At 49.0% G+C, this 16,785-nt stretch overlaps 1 protein-coding gene across 3 annotated transcripts in view; it reads right to left on the reverse strand.

Moving 5' to 3' along the window:
- LOC137315448 (NACHT, LRR and PYD domains-containing protein 3-like) overlaps positions 1 to 16,785 on the reverse strand; it is a 75,714-nt gene that overhangs the window by 19,893 nt on the left and 39,036 nt on the right. The window contains exons 1-2 of one of the 3 annotated variants that reach the window (XM_067980126.1): positions 4,169 to 4,642; positions 1,624 to 1,790 (exon numbers count right to left, since the gene is read on the reverse strand). The gene's annotated coding sequence lies outside the window, so the exon portion shown is untranslated. Of the gene's footprint in view, positions 1 to 182; positions 513 to 1,623; positions 1,791 to 4,168; positions 4,643 to 16,785 lie in introns of those variants that run through there. The other 2 variants (XM_067980125.1, XM_067980127.1) reach the window with 2 other exon arrangements.

Consider the following 16,785-nt stretch of genomic DNA (forward strand, 5'->3'; position numbering starts at 1 on the left):
AATGAGCACTGTAAGAGGTGAGGAGATTTACCACTGTTCTAATATTAATGTTATGAATTGTGTAACTTTAAACATTTCGGTGATGCACAGTCCTAATTTATGGAATGTCGCCAGGGTTCTTACAATCTCAATAAACACCATAAATCGTCAAGTGGCAGATTGTACTGTTTTTATACAATCACCTGTGTGTGTCTCGCTGTGTGCGTGTATCTCACGGACGTGCCGACCAATCAAACTATCAGTCAATGTCCTTTCCTTTCATCACTGTGGAAATGTAAAAGTGATTATGTCTCGGATCAGTAATTTCTCCAAACTATAGTTGAAGTTATTCACCGGCATTAATTTATAACCAAGTTTGGGATTTTGTAAAATTCAGTTGCTGCTGTTTCACTCACACTGACACTAGTATAAAAGCACACAACAGCAACAACTTGCATTGCCACAGAACCTTTAACCTCGAAAAAACATCCCAAGGTGCATCACAGAAGCCGAATCAGAATGAAAATGGCCATCATTTTGGTCGAAGAAATCGGTTTTCGGATGGTCTTTATTCTGACACAACCCACAAAATAATCAAATGGAAGAAATTTTACAAATCTTTATTAAAAATAAAATTTCCCCATCATTTTATCACCAATTTATATTGAAATGATAATAATTTAATTGAACTGCAAACGTGAAATCCAGAAATAGATTTACTGATAGGAAATAACATTGTGTAAAACTTCGCATCCAGTTCAGAATTGCAAGATGATTTATTTTGATAGCTGGATATGAAATATATTTCAATTCGGTAACGCTGTTTGGTACTACATTGATGTGGAGATGCCGGTGATGGACTGGGGTGTACAAATGTAACGAATCTTACAACACCAGGTTATAGTCCAACAGATTTATTTGAAAATCGCAAGCTTTCGGAGGCTTTCTCCTTCGTCAGCTGAGTGTGGGATTCCACGGAAGGTACAGCATTGATAGTCATAGAACAATGCCTGGTGATTACAGATAATCTTTCCAACTCTATATTCAGTAGTCTGGTACCTAATGTTTCACTGTCTGAACACTGTTCAATCCCGTTGATTGTCTTGACAACGGGCAGTTGGAAAGATTATCTGCAATCACCCAGGCATTGTTCTGTGACCATAAATGCGGTAATGTTCAAGGATTCCGACACTCACCTGACGAAGGAGAAAGCCTCCGAAAGCTTATGATTTTAAAATAAAGCTGTTGGACTATAACCTGGTGTTGTAAGATTCGTTACATTGGTACTACATTAACACAGAGTGTAATATCGATATTATGGGGACCATAAAGACGGGTTCTTTCCGAGTTGGTGCTGGACGCGGGGAGACACTATATATCTGCTGGGCTGTCCCTCAGACTGGAGTCACCTCTTAGATCAGACCCCTTCACTCTAAAACACACATAAGATTCATTTGTGACTGTGTGTTTTGAGACAGAAACTGATCTCACTTCACATTTCATTGCACGGCCTCATGCTGGATAATTGTACTCGGTTATCAGACTCTCCCAGTCTCATTCTCACCATTTCCCCCCTTACCTTGTAACATTTCTGGACTGTCGACAGGACCAGTGTTTATCTGAGGAAATGGGACTTTCTCTTACCTTTCTCCCCAGTCGATCTATGGAAGCTCTTTGAATCGGAAGGGTTCTCTCTGGTTGCTGCTCTCTCAATCCTGTGCTGATTCACCTGCTGTTGTTCCTCAGTCGACAATCCCTGTTTACTTCCAGCTGTGAACTTTTCGCAATCACTCCGTCATTCACCGGGAGATCTAATGATGGCAGGGCAGAAAATGAGACCAATATTGACGGTGTGAAGTAGAATGTAATGTGCACTTTTCCTCGAATGTTTAATTAAAATAAAAGTAATTGAAACTTAAACAATTGAATAACAAATATTTGATTGAATGAACAAACTGTTTGATGAACTCTGTTCCACATTCCATGTCTCTTTACCACCCCGACCACAATATGTGATCGTTTCATTCTCCAGCCCCAGTTAGAGGCAATTCCTTCTCCATGTCCTGCCCCTGTTTTGGGGATCACATTTGCTATTTTTGAATCAGTGGCCATTCCTTTATATTTTCTGGCTGAACTCCATCCATGGGCCAGATTCCCAATTTCCAAGTGTATTTTAGTGGCATCATCGACAAACAGGGAGAGTTGATGGGACAATATCCTCAGCGACATGGTTCGACCCACAGAAGGCAGCTGTACTGCCCCAACACCGTGACTGGGAAGTGTGACTATTTTAGTGAGTTCACTTCACTGAATATTTACATAACATAACATGGGACTGATTTATCACAGAAAGAAGAGATTTCCCCTGCTTTGAGTGTTACTGTTTATTGTGGACACTCCAATGAGTAAAAGTCCTGTTCACAGCTGTGGACTGGGTTTCTAACCGTCTTGAATTGACAGTTCCTGACTCAGAGGCTGGATGTTTCTCCAGTTAGCTGCAAATTCCAAAGTTATGGCATGTGGGGGTGGGGACGGAACGTTTGTAACTACAAGTGAGAGCTTTTATTTGGAATATTTAACCGTCAAATAATTATTATCTGTAATAACAACACCTCAGTGTGGGAATGTGGAGGGAACGTTGACCATATTTAAGAGAACAAGAGAAAATAGAAGCTCTCAGCAATTAACTAGTTTTTATTTTGCTATAAATGGTCATTGATGTACACAACTGGACGATAGATTACAACTCATTCACATGCCTGTAATAAAATATTTCTGATTAGATAAAATCAGGATCAGTAAGTGAATGATTTGAAGTAGAACGTGTGGACAAATATGGCCCACTCTTAGTTTTAGGATAAATCAAATCACTATCCCCAAAAATATCAATAGTTGATGGGGAATTGGAATTGAAAGATTTCTCGGGGCCACTCTCCAAACACAATGGATATGATCGAAGAACTCACACATTAGCGAGGGCACGGTGTCACCCAAGGATGAAATTCTCCCGTGTCTGATACAACGGAGCGGGGAGGGCACTGTGTTACCACAGGATGACAGTTTACACAAGAGGCGGGGCAGGCACTCGAGGGCACACCGACCCCAAACGATGGCAGTGCACCATATGAGAGAGAGAGGAGGCGTGTGTATATCAGTCAGTGACTCTTTGTGTGTTTGATAGAGAGAGATAGGGGAAGTGCTTGCGTATCTGTATCAATGAATGAATCTGAATGTGTGTGCGTATATGAGAGAGGGAGCGTGAAACAGATTTTATCAGTGGGCAACTGAGGATTGTATAAGTATGAGAGAGAGACAATGGATGCCTCTGTATAACTGTGAGACTCTTAATGTGCGTTTATGTGTCTATGAGAGAGACAGAGCGAGAGAGAGAGGATGCATCTGTATATCTGAGTGACTCTGAGCAGGTGTGTGTATATGTGATGGAGGGAGACACAAAGTGTATCAGTAAGGGACTGACTGAGTGTGTGCGTATGTGAGAGGCAGAGAGAGGAGAGAGAAAGAGAAAAGAGTGAGTGTGTGTGTGAGAGAGGGAGACAGAGGATGCCTCTGTATATCAATGAGTGACAGAGTATCTGTGTGTATTTTCTGTTGGGGAGAAGCAGCAGGATGATGAAATCTAACCTTTAACCATCAACCACTTCTAAAATCCTACACAGACCGGTATTTAACAAGTTAAATTTCCAGAAGATACTTTTCCATATCAAACGTTGAATCAGACAAAGCAAGTGCAGACAACGTGCAAAGTACAAAAACCTCTTGCTCTTATCGATGAAAAGTTGGAGGAAGTGAGTTCCCAAAAACGGAAACCGTTCGCCTCTGTCTCTGCAAGTTTCAGCATGTTGCTTTTACTTTGTGTCACTCAGGGGCAGACATTTTGAAACCCTCTCAGTTCCCCCTTCAATTTGTTTTTTTTACAAGAAGGTTTATTCAATTCCACTGTGTTCTGATTAAAGGAGCTCTGGGTTTCAATTCGATCCTAACATTCACCTGAGAATAATGGGATCAACGGCATTTGGTGTTGATTAATTCTCTGCATAAGGTTTTATCTTTCATTCTGATCACCATCCGGTTCTACCCAGAACCGTGTGTGCGACGAGCTCTGCACTTAATGCAGAAATGTGTTTCCTTCGATATAATCCCCCACTCTGAGACATTCTCAGTCACTCACCCAATTCATCCAATGAAAAGACTGAAGCGACATGAGATCTGGTCCGCACGGCTCCTGTCCCCAGTGAAGACCCTGGTACTCGGGGATTCGGCTGATCCCCCGCCTTAATCTCCCTGTCCCCAGTCAGGACTCTGATACTCGGGGATTTGGCTGATCTCCCCGCCTTTCTCTCCCTGTCCCCAGTCAGGACTCTGATCGTCGGGGATTCGGCTGATCTCCCCGCCTTGCTCTCGCTGTCCCCAGTCAGGACTCTGGTACTCGGGGATTCGGCTGATCTCTCCGCCTTGCTCTCCCTGTCCCCAGTGAAGATTCTGATATTCGGGGATACTGCTGATCTCCCCGCCTTGCTCTCCCTGTACCCAGTGAAGACTCTGGTACTGGGGGATTCGGCTGATCTCCCCGCCTTGCTCTCCCTGTCCCCAGTCAGGACTGTGGTACTCGTGGATTCGGTTGATCTCCCCGCCTTCCTCTCCGCTCGACACAATCTGAGTGGAGCCCTCCAGGGCGTGTCAGCGCACATCAACCTCGCTGTCACCTCTTCCGCTGAATGTTACTGACATTTTAAGATCGTGAGGCGCATAACCCGAAACCTCGCGTTGCCTTTACTCTTCCTACCTGATGATTCACGTGGTTTTGATGCGAGTTAAGTTTCGTATTAAGTGCTCAAATTATGTAAATGCTTCGATTTACAATCCCCCCATTGATTTGAAGCAGACAGAACAGAAGGAGACCATTCGGCCCCTGCTGTCTGTGCTGGCTCTTTGAAAGAGCTATCCATTTAATCCTACTCCCCTGCACTTTCCCAATGGTCCTGCAACCTTTCTCCTTTACAAGTGTTTATCCAATTCCATTTTGAAAGTTACTAAACAAATTTGTTCACCGCGAGCGACTGGACAGACAGAGCATCGGTTATAGACAGAGTCATTGGGGTAGATTTTAAACACGAATCTGCTTCCACAGCCCTATCAGGCATTCGGTTCCAGATCAGAAAAACTCGCTGCGTAAAGAAAATTCCAATCATCTCCCCCCTGGCTTTATTGCCAATTCTCATCAATCTGCGTCCTCTGGTTAGCGACCCTCCTGCCAGTGGAAACAGTTTCTCCATATCTACCCAATCAAAACTCCACTATGAAATCTCCACTTAACCTGCTCGAAGAAGAACAAACCGAGATTTGAAGTTCCTCGGGCCAGACGCAGAAAATTGCAGGATATTCGCTGGAAGTTAATGTTACTGAAGTCAATGGAAATTACTGAGGGAGATAGTGAATGGGTGACCAACAGACAGAGGAAGGGTAGGAAGGCAGTGCAGGGGTCCCCTGCGGTCATCTCCCTCCAAAACAGGTATACCGTTTTGGATACTGTTGTGGGAGATGGCTCACCAGGGGAAGGTGGCAGTGGCCAGGTTCATGGCACCGTGGCTGGCTCTGCTGCACAGGAGGGCAGTAAAAAGAGTGGCAGAGCTCTCGTGATATGGGGACTCGATTGTAAGGGGAATAGACAGGCGTTTCTGCGGACGCAACCAAGACACCAGGATGGTATGTTGCCTCCCTGGTGCAAGGGTCAGGGATGTCTCGGAGCGGCTGCAGGACATTCTGGAGGGGGAGGGTGAACAGCCAGTTGTCGTGGTGCATATAGGCACCAACGATATAGGTAAAAAACAGGATGAGGTCCTACAAGCTGAATTTAGGGAGGTAGGAGTTAAACTAAAGAGTAGGACCACAAAGGTAGTAATCTCAGGATTGCTACCAGTGCCACGGGCTAGTCAGAGTAGGAATGACAGGATAGCTAGGATGAATACGTGGCTTGAGAGATGGTGCAAGAGGGAGGGATTCAAATTCCTGGGCCATTTGAACCGGTTCTGGGGGAGGTGGGACCAGGACAAATTGGACGGTCTGCATCTGGGCAGGACTGGAACCAATGTCCTCGGGGGAGTGTTTGCTAGTGCTGTTGGGGAGGGTTTAAACTAATGTTGCAGTGGGATGGGAACCGATGCAGGAAGTCAGTGGGAAGTAAAGTGGTGACAGAAACAAAAGGCAGTAAGGGAGAGTGTACAGAACATGACCGGACAGATGGTCTGAGAAAGCAGGGCAAAGACCAAGGGAAGTCTAGATTAAACTGCATTTATTTCAATGCAAGAAGTCTGATGGGCAAGGCAGATGAACTCAGGGCATGGATGGGCACATGGGACTGGGATGTTATAGATATTACTGAAACATGGCTAAGGGAGGGGCAGGACTGGCAGCTCAATGTTCCAGGGTACAGATGCTATAGGAAAGATAGAGCAGGAGGTAAGAGAGGAGGGGGGGTTGCGTTCTTGATTAGGGAGAACATCACGGCAGTAGTGAGAGGGGATATATCCGAGGGTTCGCCCACTGAGTCTATATGGGTAGAAATGAAAAATATGAAGGGAAAGATCACTTTGACAGGATTGTACTACAGACACCCAAATAGTCAACGGGAAATTGAGGAGCAAATATGTAAGGAGATTACAGACAGCTGCAAGAAAAATAGGGTGGTAATAGTAGGGGACTTTAACTTTCCCAACATTGACTGGGACAGCCATAGCATGATGGGCTTGGATGGAGAGAAATTTGTTGAGTGTATTCAGGAGGAATTTCTCATTCAGTATGTGGATGGCCGGCGAGAGAGAGGGCAAAACTTGACCTCCTCTTGGGAAATAAGGAAGGGCAGGTGACAGAAGTGTTAGTGAGGGATCACTTTGGGACCAGTGATCATAATTCCATTAGTTTTAAGATAGCTATGGAGAATGATAGGTCTGGCCCAAAAGTTAAAATTCTAAATTGGGGAAAGGCCAATGTTGATGGTATTGGACAGGAACTTTCAGAAGTTGATTGGGAGAGTCTCTTGGCAGGCAAAGGGACGTCTGGTAAGTGGGAGGCTTTCAAAAGTGTGTTAACCAGGGTTCAGGGTAAGCACATTCCTTATAAAGTGAAGGGCAAGGCTGGTAGAAGTAGAGAACCTTGGATGACTCGGGAGATTGAGGCCCTATTCAAAAAGAAGGAGGCATATGACATGCAGAGGCAGCTGGGATCAAGTGGATCCCTTGAAGAGTATAGAGATTGCCGGAGTAGAGTTAAGAGAGAAATCAGGAGGGCAAAAAGGGGACATGAGATTGCTTTGGCAGATAAGGCAAAGGAGAATCCAAAGAGCTTCTGCAAGTACATAAAGGGCAAAAGAGTAACTGGGGAGAGAGTCGGGCCTCTTAAGGATAAACAAGGTCATCTATGTGCGGAACCACAAGAGATGGGTGAGATCCTGAATGAATATTTCACATCGGTATTTACAGTTGAGAAAGCCATGGATGTGAGGGAACTTGGGGAAATAAATTGTGATGTCTTGAGGAGTGTACATATTACAGAGAGGGAGGTGCTGGAAGTCTTAACGCGCATCAAGGTAGATAAATCTCCGGGACCTGATGAAATGTATCCCAGGACGTTATGGGAGGTTAGGGAGGAAATTGCGGGTCCCCGAGCAGAGATATTTGAATCATCGACAGCTACAGGTGAGGTGCCTAAAGATTGGAGGGTAGCAAATGTTGTGCCTTTGTTTAAGAAGGGCGGCAGGGAAAAGCATGAAACTACCAGATTGTCGTAAAAACCCATCTGGTTCACTAATGTCCTTTAGGGAAGGAAACCTGCCGTCCTTACCCGGTCTGGCCTATATGTGACTCCAGACCCACAGCAATGTGGTTGATTCTTAATTGCCCTCTGAAATGGCCTAGCAAGCCACTCAGTTGTAAAATCTCGCTACGAAAAGTCATAATAAGAATAAAACCGGACGGACCACCCGGCATCGGACGACTAGGCACCGGACACGACAACGGCAAAACACCAAGCCCAGTCGACCCTGCAAGGTCCTCCTTACTAACATCTGGGGACTTGTGCCAAAATTGGGAGAGCTGTCCCACAGACTAGTCAAGCAACAGCCTGACATAGCCATACTCACACAATCATATCTTTCAGCCAACGTCCCAGACTCTTCCATCACCATCCCTGGGTATGTCCTGTCCCACCGGCAGGACAGACCCACCAGAGGTGGCGGTACAGTGATATACAGTCAGGAGGGAGTGGCCCTGGGAGTCCTCAACATTGACTCTGGACCCCATGAAATCTCATGGCATCAGGTCAAACATGGGCAAGGAAACCTCCTGCTGATTACCACCTACCGTCCTCCCTCAGCTGATGAATCAGTCCTCCTCCATGTTGAACACCACTTGGAGGAAGCACTGAGGGTAGCAAGGGCACAAAATATACTCTGGGTGGGGGACTTCAATGTCCATCACCAAGAGTGGCTCGGTAGCACCACGACTGACCGAGCTGGCCGAGTCCTGAAGGACATAGCTGCTAGACTGTGCCTGCGGCAGGTGGTGAGCGAACCAACACGAGGGAAAAACTTACTTGACCTCGTCCTCACCAATCTACCTGTCGCAAATGCATATGTCCATGACAGTATTGGTAGGAGTGACCACCGCACAGTCCTCGTGGAGATGAAGTCCCGTCTTCGCACTGAGGACACCATCCAACGTGTTGTGTGGCACTACCACCGTGCTAAATGGGATAGATTCAGAACAGATCTGGCAGCTCAAAACTGGGCATCCATGAGGCGCTGTGGGCCATCAGCAGCAGCAGAATTGTATTCCAGCACAATCTGTAACCTCATGGCCCGGCATATTCCTCACTCTACCATTACCAACAAGCCAGGGGATCAACCCTGGTTCAATGAGGAGTGTAGAAGAGCATGCCAGGAGCAGCACCAGGCGTACCTAAAAATGAGGTGCCAACCTGGTGAAGCTACAACTCAGGACTACATGCATGCTAAACAGCGGAAGCAACATGCTATAGACAGAGCTAAGCGATTCCACAACCAACGGATCAGATCAAAGCTCTGCAGTCCTGCCACATCCAGTTGTGAATGGTGGTGGACAATTAAACAACTAACGGGAGGAGGAGGCTCTGCAAACATCCCCATTCTCAATGATGGCGGAGTCCAGCACGTGAGTGCAAAAGACAAGGCTGAAGCGTTTGCAACCATCTTCAGCCAGAAGTGCCGAGTGGATAATCCATCTCAGCCTCCTCCCGATATCCCCACCATCACGGAAGCCAGTCTTCGGCCAATTCGATTCACTCCACGTGATATCAAGAAACGGCTGAGTGCACTGGATACAGCAAAGGCGATGGGCCCCGACAACATCCCAGCTGTAGTGCTGAAGACTTGTGCTCCAGAACGAGCTGCGCCTCGAGCCAAGCTGTTCCAGTACAGCTGCAACACTGGCATCCACCCGACAATGTGGAAAATTGCCCAGGTATGTCCTGTCCACAAAAAGCAGGACAAATCCAATCTGGCCAATTACCGTCCCATCAGTCTACTCTCAATCATCAGCAAAGTGATGGAAGGTGTCGTCGACAGTGCTATCAAGCGGCACTTACTCACCAATAACCTGCTCACCGATGCTCAGTTTGGGTTCCGCCAGGACCACTTGGCTCCAGATCTCATTACAGCCTTGATCCAAACATGGACAAAAGAGCTGAATTCCAGAGGTGAGGTGAGAGTGACTGCCCTTGACATCAAGGCAGCATTTGACCGAGTGTGGCACCAAGGAGCCCTAGTAAAATTGAAGTCAATGGGAATCAGGGGGAAAACTCTCCAGTGGCTGGAGTCATACCTAGCACACAGGAAGATGGTAGTGGTTGTTGGAGGCCAATCATCTCAGCCCCAGGACTTTGATGCAGGAGTTCCTCAGGGCAGTGTCCTAGGCCCAACCATCTTCAGCTGCTTCATCAATGACCTTCCCTCCATCATAAGGTCAGAAATGGGGATGTTCGCTGATGACTGCACAGTGTTCAGTTCCATTCGCAACCCCTCAAATAATGAAGCAGTCCGAGCCTGCATGCAGCAAGACCTGGACAACATCCAGGCTTGGGCTCAGAAGTGGCAAGTAACATTCGCGCCAGATAAGTGCCAGGCAATGACCATCTCCAACAAGAGAGAGTCTAACCATCTCCCCTTGACATTCAACGGCATTACCATCGCCGAATCTCCCACCATCAACATCCTGGGGGTCACCATTGACCAGAAACTTAACTGGACCAGCCATATAAATACTGTGGCTACGAGAGCAGGTCAGAGGCTGGGTATTCTGCGGCGAGTGACTCACCTCCTGACTCCCCAAAGCCTTTCCACCATCTACAAGGCACAAGTCAGGAGTGTGATGGAATACTCTCCACTTGCCTGGATGAGTGCAGCTCCAACAACACTCAAGAAGCTCGACACCATCCAGGACAAAGCAGCCCGCTTGATTGGCACCCCATCCACCACCCGAAACATTCACTCCCTTCACCACCGGCGCACTGTGGCTGCAGTGTGCACCATCCACAGGATGCACTGCAGCAACTCGCCAAGGCTTCTTCGACAGCACCTCCCAAACCCGCGACCTCTACCACCTAGAAGGACAAGAGCAGCAGGCGCATGGGAACAACACCACCTGCACGTTCCCCTCCAAGTCACACACCATCCCGACTTAGAAATATATCGCCGTTCCTTCATTGTCGCTGGGTCAAAATCCTGGAACTCCCTTCCTAACAGCACAGTGGGAGAACCGTCACCACACGGACTGCAGCGGTTCAAGAAGGCGGCTCACCACCACCTTCTCGAGGGCAATTAGGGATGGGCAATAAATGCCGGCCTTGCCAGCGACGCCCACATCCCGTGAACGAATAAAAAAAAAGCCTGGGAACTACAGACCGGTGAGCCTGACATCTGCACTGGGTAAGTTGTTCGAGGGTATTCTGAGGGACAGGATATACAGGCATTTGGAGAGGCAGGGACTGATGAGGAACAGTCAGAATGGTTTTGTGAGAGGAAAATCATGTCTCACGAATTTGATTGAGTTTTTTGAAGGAGTAACCAAGAAGATAGATGAGGGATGTGCAGTAGACGTGGTCTACATGGACCTCAGCAAAGCCTTTGACAAGGTACCGCATGGTAGGTTATTACATAAGGTTGAATCTCATGGGATCCAAGGTGAGGTAGCCAATTGGATACAAAATTGGCTTGATGACAGAAGACAAAGGGTGGTTGTAGAGGGTTGTTTTTCAAACTGGAGGCCTGTGTCCAGCGGTGTGCCTCAGGGATCGGTGCTGGTTCCGCTGTTGTTTGTTATTTATATCAATGATTTGGATGAGAATTTAGGAGGCATGGTTAGTAAATTTGCAGATAACACCAAGATTGGTGGCATTGTGGACAGTGAAGAATGTTATCTGGGATTGCAACGGGACCTTGATGAATTGGGCCAATGGGCCGATGAATGGCAGATGGAGTTTAATTTAGATAAATGTGAGGTGATGCATTTTGGTGGATCGAATTGGGCCAGGACCTACTCCGTTAACGGTAGGGCGTTGGGGAGATTTATAGAACAAAGAGATCTAGGAGTACAGGTTCATAGCTCCTTGAAAGTGGAGTCACAGGTGGATCGGGTGGTGAAGAAGGCATTCGGCATGCTTGGTTTCATTGGTCAGAACATTTAATACAGGAGTTGGGATGTCTTGTTGAAGTTGTACAGGACATGAGTAAGGCCACACTTGGAAAACTGTGTGCAGTTCTGGTCACCCTATTATAGAAAGGATATTATTAAAGAATGCAGAAAAGATTTACTCGGATGCGACCGGGACTTGATGGTTTGACTTATAGGGAGAGGTTAGATAGACTGGGACTTTTTTCCCTGGAGAGTAGGAGGTTAAGGGGTGATCTTATAGAAGTCCATAAAATAATGAGGGGCAGTGATAAGGTCGATGGTCAAAATCTTTTCCCAAAGGTAGGGGAGTCTATAACGAGGGGGCATAGATTTAAGGTGAGAGGGGAGAGATACAAAAGGGTCCAGAGGGGCAATTTTTTCACTCAACGGTTTTTGAGTGTCTGGAACGAGCTGCCAGAGGCAGTAGTAGAGGCGGGTTCAATTTTGTCTTTTAAAAAGCATTTGGACAGTGACATGGGTAAGATGGGTAGAGCGGGGTATGGGCCAAGTGCAGGCAATTGGGACTTGCTCGTGGTACAAACTGGGCGACATGGACATGTTGGGCCGAAGGGCCTGTTTCCATGTTGCAACTTCTATGATTCTATGATTCTATGAAATCAGGAATGTGGGAAATCTAAACAGTCAGTATTTTACAAAAAACTAGGAAACAATTTGGACTGTTTAAATTAAGGGGCAACCTTTCATTCTCCGTCTCTCCGCCTCCCCCCGCCCAGCACTGTTCAAAGTAAGGGGCTCTCTGTCATTCTCCCACTCCCCCCTCCCCCCTCCACCCACCCATCACTGATTAAAGTAAGGGTCTCTCTGTCATTCGCGCTCTCCCCCCTCCCCCTCCAATCACTGATTAAAGTAAGGGGCTCTCTGTCATTCTCCCTCACCTCCCTCCCCCAACACATCACTGATGAAAGGAAGGGGCTTTCTGTCATTCTCCTGCTCCCCCACCCATCACTGATTAAAGGAAGGGGCTCTCTATCATTCTCCCTCTCCCCCCTTCCCCCGCCCATCACTGATTAAAGTAAGGGGCACTCCCTCATTCTCCGTCTCCCACACCCATCACTGATTAAAGTAAGGGTCTCTCTCTCATTCTCCCTCAACCCCCTCCCCCCACCCATCACTGATTAAAGTAAGGGGCTCTCTCTCATTCTCCCACTCCCCCTCCCCCACCCATCACTGATTAAAGTAAGGGGCTCTCTCTCATTCTCTCTCTCACCCTCCCCCCATCCATCACTGATTAAAGTGAGGGGCTCTCTCTCATTCTCCCTCTCCCCTTTCCCCCCGCCCATCACTGATTAAAATAAGGGGCTCTCTCTCATTCTCCCTCTCTCCCCTCCCCCCCACCCATCACTGAATAATGTAAGCGGCTCTCTCTCATTCTCCCTCTCCCCTCTCACCCCGGCCTTCACTGATTAAACTAAGATGCTCTCTCTCATTCTCAGTCTCCCTCTCCCCCTCACCATCACTGAATAAATAAGGGGCTCTATCTCATTCTCCCTCTCCCCCCTCCCCCCGCCCTTCACTGATTAAAGTCAGGGGCTCTCACTCATTCTCCCACACCCCCCCTGCGCCAACCATCACTGATGAAAGTCAGGGGCTCTCTCTCATTCTCCCCCTTCCCCCACACATCACTGATAAAAGTAAGAGGCTCTCTCTCATTCTCCCCCTCCCCCTCCCCCACCAATCACTGATGAAAGCAAGGGGCTCCCTCTCATTCTCTCCCTCCCACTCCCCCCACCCATCACTGATGAAAGGAAGGGGCTCTCTCTCATTCTCCCTCTCACTCTCCCCCGCCCATCACTGATTAAAGTAAGGGGCTCTCTCTCATTCTCCCTCTCCCCCTCCCACCACCCAATACTGATGAAGGAAAGGGGCTCTCTCTCATTCTCCCTCTCCCTCTCCCCCGCCCATCACTGATGAAAGCAAGGGGCTCTCTCTCATTCTCATTCTCCCTCTCCCCCCTCCCCCACCCATCACTGATTAAAGTAAGGGTCTCTATCTCCTTCTCCCTCTCCCCCCTCCCATCACTGATAAAAGTAAGGGGCTCTCTCTCATTCTCCCTCTCCCCCTCCCCCCACCCATCACTGATTAAAGTATGGGGCTCTCTCTCATTCTCCCTCACCCCCCGCCCATCACTGATCAAAGTAAGGTGATCTCTCTCCTTCTCCCTCTCCCACTCCCCCCACCCATCACTGATTAAAGTAAGGGGCTCTCTCTCATTCTCCCTCTCCATCTCCCTCTCCCTCTCACCCCACCCATCACTGATTAAAGTAAGGGGCTCTCTCTCATTCTCCCTCTCCCTCCTCCCCCCACCCAACACTGATTAAAGTAAGGGGCTCTCTGTCATTCTCCCTCTCCCCCTCCCACCGCCCATGACTGATTAAAGGAAGGGGCTCTCTCTCATTCTCCCTCTCCCACCTCCGCCCACCCATCACTGATTGAAGTAAGGGGCTCTCTCTCATTCTCCCTCTCCCCCTCCCCCCCGCCCATCACTGATTAAAGGAAGGGGCTCTCTCTCATTATCCCACCCCCACCCCCTCCCCCCGCCCATCACTGATTAAAGTTAGGGACTCTCTCTCATTCTCCCTCTCCACCCTCCCATCAATGATTAAAGTAAGGGGCTCTCTCTCATTCTCCCTCTCCCCCTCCCCCTCCCATCAATGATTAAAGTAAGGGGCTCTCTCTCATTCTCCCTCTCCCCCTCCCACCACCCAGCAATGATTAAAGGAAGGGGCTCCCTCTCATTCTCCCTGTCCCCCCTCCCCCACCCATCACTGATTAAAGTTAGGGGCTCTCTCTCATTCTCCCTCTACCCCTCCCCCCACCCATCACTGATTAAAGGAAGGGGCTCTCTACATTCTCCCCCCCTCCCACCGCCCATCACTGATTAAAGTGAGGGACTCTCTCTCATTCTCCCTCTCCACCCCGCCCATCAATGATGAAAGAAAGGGGCTCTCTCTCATTCTCCCCCTCCCCCTCACCAACCTAAAACTGATTAAAGGAAGGGGTTCTCTCCCATTCTCCCTCTCCCTCTCCCCCTCCCCCTCCCCCCACCCATCACTGATTAAAGTAAGCTTCTCTCTCTCATTCTCCCTCTCCCCTCTCCCTCCACCCATCACTGATTAAAGTAAGGGGCTCTCTCTCATTCTCCCTCTCCCCTCTCCCTCCACCCATCACTGATGAAAGGAAGGGGCTCCCTCTCATTCACACCGCTGCCCCCTCCCCCCTCCCATCACTGATGAAAGTAAGGGGCTCTCTCTCATTCTCCCTCTCTCCCCACCCCACCCAACACTGATTAAAGTAAGGGGCTCCCTCTCATTCTCCCTCTCCCCTCTCCCCCCACCCATCACTGATTAAAGTAAGGGCCTCTCTGTCATTCTCCCTCTCCCCCTTCCCCTCCCACCGCCCATCACTGATTAAAGTAAGGGGCTCCCTCTCATTCTCCCTCTCATCCCCGCCCATCACTGATTAATTTAAGGGGCGCTATCTCATTCTCCCTCTCCCTCTCCCCCCACCCATCACTGATGAAAGTAAGGGGCTCTCTCTCATTCTCATTCTCCCTCTCCCACTCCCCATCACTGATGAAAGTAAGGGGCTCTCTCTCATTCTTCCTCTTCCAACTCCCCCTCCCCATCACTGAATAAAGTAAGGGGCTCTCTCTCATTCTCCCTCTCCCACTGTCCCAAAACATCAATGATTAAAGTCAGGGGCTCTCTCTCATTCTCCCTCTCCCCCTCCCCCCCGCCCATCACTGATTAAAGTGAGGGTCTATCTCTCATTCTCCCTCTCCCCTCTCCCTCCTCCCATCACTGATTAAAGTAAGGGGCTCTCTCTCATTCTCCCTCTCTCCCCACCCCACCCATCACTGATCAAAGTCAGGGGGTCTCTGTCGTTCTCCCTCTCCCCCCCGCCCATCGCTGATTAAAGTAAGTGGCTCCCTCTCATTCTCCCTCTCCCACTCCCCCTCCCACCGCCCATCACTGATCAAAGTAAGGGGCTCTCTCTCATTCTCCCTTTCCCCCCGCCATTCACTGATTAAAGGAAGAGGCTCTCTCTCATTATCCCTCTCCCCCTCCCCACCCATCACTGATTAAAGTAAGGGGCTCTCTCTCCCTCTCCCTCTCCCCCTCCCCCACCCATCGCTGATTAAAGTAAGGGGCTCTCTCTCATTCTCCCTCTCCCCCTCCCCCACACATCACTGATGAAAGTAAGGGGCTCTCTCTCATTCTCACTCTCCCCCTCCCCCCCCCCCGCCCATCACTGATGGAAGTAAGGGGCTCTCTCTCTCATTCTCCCTCTCCCTCTCACCCACCCAGCATTGATCAAAGTCAGGGGCACTCTCTCATTCTCCCTCTCCCACTCCCCCCACACATCACTCATTAAAGTAAGGGGCTCTCTCTCATTCTCCCTCTCTCCCCACCCCACCCAACACTGATTAAAGTAAGGGGCTCTCTCTAATTCTCCCTCTCCATCACCCCCACCCATCACTGATCAAAGTCAGGGGGTCTCTGTCATTCTCCCTCTCCCCCAGCCCATCGCAGATTAAAGTAAGTGGCTCCCTCTCATTCTCCCTCTCCCACTCCCCCTCCCACCGCCCATCACTGATTAAAGTAAGGGGCTCTCTCTCATACTCCCTCTCCCCTCTCCCCCACTCATCACTGATTAAAGTAAGGGGCTCTCTCTCATTCTCCCTCTCCCCCTCACCCACCCAGCACTGTTCAAAGTCAGGGGCACTCTCTCATTCTCCCTCTCCCCCCTACCCCCCCCCCCCGCCCATCACTGATTAAAGTAAGGGGCTCTCTCTCATTCTCCCTCTCCCTCTCCCTCTCCCCCACCCATCACTGATTAAAGTAAGGGGCTCTGTCTCATTCTCCCCCTCCCCCTGCCCCCCTACCCATCACTCATTAAAGGAAGGGGCTCTCTCTCATTCTCCCTCTCTCCCCACCCCACCCAACACTGATTAAAGTAAGGGGCTCTCTCTCATTCTCCCTCTCCCTCACCCCCACCCATCACTGATCAAAGTGAGGGGCTCTCTCTCATTCTCCCTCTCCCCCTCCCCCCCCCCGCCCATCAC

The sequence above is a fragment of the Heptranchias perlo genome, unplaced genomic scaffold, assembly GCF_035084215.1.
Source record: "Heptranchias perlo isolate sHepPer1 unplaced genomic scaffold, sHepPer1.hap1 HAP1_SCAFFOLD_55, whole genome shotgun sequence".
Taxonomy (NCBI): domain Eukaryota; kingdom Metazoa; phylum Chordata; class Chondrichthyes; order Hexanchiformes; family Hexanchidae; genus Heptranchias; species Heptranchias perlo.